The sequence below is a fragment of the Ranitomeya imitator genome, chromosome 10 (assembly GCF_032444005.1).
Source record: "Ranitomeya imitator isolate aRanImi1 chromosome 10, aRanImi1.pri, whole genome shotgun sequence".
In the NCBI taxonomy this organism is placed as follows: Eukaryota; Metazoa; Chordata; class Amphibia; order Anura; family Dendrobatidae; genus Ranitomeya; species Ranitomeya imitator.
This window is the reverse complement of record NC_091291.1, coordinates 20,349,456-20,352,968: the sequence shown is the minus strand read 5'-3', so window position 1 is coordinate 20,352,968 and position 3,513 is coordinate 20,349,456. Positions and strand designations below refer to the sequence as shown.

Sequence of the window (3,513 nt, the reverse complement as noted above, 5' to 3'; positions counted from 1 at the left end):
TTCCGCTGTGCAGCAGGATCGATTTTCCCCTTGCTCTGATGTCAGAGCGCTCAGCTTGGTGCCGCCCACAATGACACGCCCCCTGCTGCTCCCACCCACCGTGCTCTGTAATGGCGGATTCTGAAGTTTTTCAGTTAGACTGGGGCTCAGGTGATGGCGTAGCTCAATTAACAGTCTCGTGCCTAACGGTTATGAAGTGATTACCTCAGGGGATGGCGGCCATCTTTACTCCATTATAACCAATGGGGAAAAGTCACTTTCAATAGTTTTCAATGGGGAATGGATTTTTCTTTAATAAAGTCAATTTTCAAGATTTTTCATCCCAGTTTTCACAGTTTTGGGCTCCAATCACGGCACACAATACCCGGTATACGGGCTGGCTAGATCCTGTTCGTGACGCCAATTGTGACGCCCAGGAGACCGGGATACCCAGCACCGGACCAATGGAGTCTGTCTCTTGAGGGGGATGTCACGGGTGGCTTGACCCAGTGCTGTGGCCTCAGGCAATGCACAGTGTAAAGGGTATCGTGAGGGAACAGGCACTTACTTGATCAGCAGCAGATTCTCCCAGCGGTGACGATCCCGATCCTGGATAGATGGCTATTGTCCAAATGAAAGACTGAGGCACTGAAACGTTTAACCAGTTTACTTTAACATAAAAGGATTTACAACCAGTCCTGTCACCGGAGTCTGTATGGGAACTCTGAGTTACTTTGACCCTGCCGGGGTCTTCGCCTCTTATTGTGCGCAATTTCTGTGTGGCCCTGCTGCTGTATGTGAACTGGCTGCCGGCCCAATCTGTCCCCTCCGGGTCCTGGTTCGACAGGCAACCCGAGTCCTTTTATCGGTTTACCCCCTCTGGGAGTACCGCTGAACTCTGTGTCTGTTGCTGCGTCTGGCCCTAGTGAAGCTGATATCACCTCACGTTTTTCCGGTTGCTGTATTATATATAATGAATACAGCCACGGATCCGGTATCCGTCTTTGCGCCTGTTCTGGGTAGTGATTAATGCTACCCGGTTCTCACAATGTCCTTTTTCTCTGTCCCTCTTCTCCTCAGGCCGGTGATTTAGGCCTGGTAACAGTCACAGGGCTGTTAGAGATTCAACTGTATGACCTCTCACTATCAGCTCCTTAGCCCAACTGCCATTTCTTCTCTCAGACCAGAATGGATCAAGGGGAGTCTCTGGAGCTCCCCCTTCTGGCCGGAGGTGGTAGTGCAGTCTTGCTATTTTAATATTTGTACTTACTGTCAGTAACTATTTTTGTGGCAAATACCCCTAGGGGTGCCACAACAGTAACAGGCAAAAAATGCAATAGCTGACATCCATCACGTCAAGCATGAAACCGGCCTGTCTCTTGAAGTTGCTTCATACTTTCCTGTATGTTACAGGAATTTAAAGAGTTAAATGGTAGAGTTTAAAAGTAAAACGAGTCCCCGAGAAACAAAGATCTGTTATACGATATTATCAACAGAAAGTATCTAAAAGTGATGGCTCTCGGGAAAAAGTAAAGTAAAAAAACAAAAAAAAAGAAAACACAACGTAGGTCCAGATGGTCGGTCAAAACTTGTAGGCTGGAGGAGCCTTGCAGCTGGGCAGATGTGATGTATTCTACATTGCTGAAATATGTTTTTTTGCCATCGCTTTTCTTTGGGGCAATAATCCGCTTAAATTCCAATAAAGAACAGAACAAACAGGTCAATCTCCAGATCATCCTTATATTGATTTTATTTTTTGTTGCAAGCAATCTTCTAAATTTTCACCGTCATTCTGGTTATAAACTAATTTGTTGTTCATATTAATAGCTAAGATTGTACCAATGTAATCATTGCTTTCTTTTGATGTCCATGATGGTTTCAATACTGGTTCCACAAATGTCTTTTCAACAAATAATTGAATTAAAATAAAAAGTAAAGGTAAATCTCTAAAAGAAACCCAACCATTGGAACACCCGGCTTCTATCACTATGGTTTGAAAAGTTGTGCAAACTCTTTAAGGATTAGATGGTCCTTGGACTTGGTCTTCAGGACATTTAGAGTTTTAAGAAAAAGCTTTTTCCAAAATGGACTGGAAAGAGCCACAGAATTTATCTCTAAAATCCCGACCAATAAATACGTAGAGAAAAGGATTGACGCAGCTGTTCATGAAGGCCGGCAGGCTGGTGACGATAGGAATCCCAAAGCGAATTCTATTATTTAAATAATAATTTTCGTGATAATATGAATGAAATTCCAAGATGGAGAAAATATGATAAGGAGCCCAACATATGAAGAAGGCAATTATCACGGCGATTATGACTTTGAAGGGCTTCGAAGAGGTGGCTAAGTGTTTTTTTCGGATATGTATGGCAATCACAGAGTATCATGTGACAATGATGGTGAAAGGAATGCAAAATCCCACAATTAATCTTATCATCACCGTCATTTTTTGGCGGTAAATACCATCTTCTGAGGACTCATCAAGTTCAAAGTTGTTATAACAAACGATATGATCATTTTGCTTGATGGTATCTCGAAAAATAAAATGGGGTAAGCTTAACAAAATAGCCATTATCCAGATAGCTATGACAAAGGTTAAAGCCAGTCTCGGAGTTCGGTAGTTCCGACACCATACTGGGAAGATGACAGAGGCACAACGGTCCATACTGATGGCGGTGAGCAGGAAGACGCTTACATATAGATTGATGAAAGCCACCATGCTGCTAAACTTACACATGAAGTTTCCGAAGAGCCAGTTGAAACCATTAGCCATGTAGATGATGCGCAAGGGGAGGAATAATACGAAGAATAAGTCAACAATTGATAAGTTAAGGAACCAAATGACGTTGACTGTCTTCTTCATCCTGAAGATTGCGATCCAGATAACCAGGCCGTTTCCGAGAGTTCCCAATAGAAGCGTCAAAGAGTACATCACCAAAACTAAGTAATTTATAGAAGATATTGCATGCTCTTCATCACTTATGTCATAATAATAATAATCGGTGGGATTAGAAGTGCCCATCAGGAGTGGAATACCGGAGGTTGGATACGCCGCTGTTGTGCTGTTCTCCATGACTTTATGTTTGGATAGTTGGACAGTTCGTCAAACAAATCTGCAAATTTAAATGTAAAGAGAGTATTAAAAATAATTGAAAACTACTATATCTCCAATGGTCTTAATATAGAGGCTTTGGTATTTTATCATTGGCTTTACCGTCTCTAGAGAGCATCTAGAAAAACCAAAGAATGAGCAAAACTTTTCATGCCAACCATTCACAACATTGTCTAAAGAAAATAAATAACACATTTACAGTTTCGATTAGCTGGCTTGTCGCGACTTTGTGTGTGCGCCGTGCCCCAACACTGAAGCCAGGCTGACGAATCAAAAAAGGAACCATAAAAGCAGGGCTCCCGGCCAACAGCTGATCTTTGTCGCTATCCCTCTAATAGGAAGGATTTACTTTTTTATTAGACGATACCTGCCTTTCAAAATAAACTTTTGTGAGACATGAGTTATTCCTACTCCCCTGTCTT

General features: G+C 42.4%; 1 pseudogene; it reads right to left on the bottom strand.

Annotated features, from left to right (window-relative positions):
* Window positions 1-1,993: 1,993 nt before the first annotated feature.
* On the bottom strand, window positions 1,994-3,052 carry LOC138652167 (chemerin-like receptor 1; annotated as a pseudogene).
* Between the last annotated feature and the right edge of the window lie 461 nt (window positions 3,053-3,513).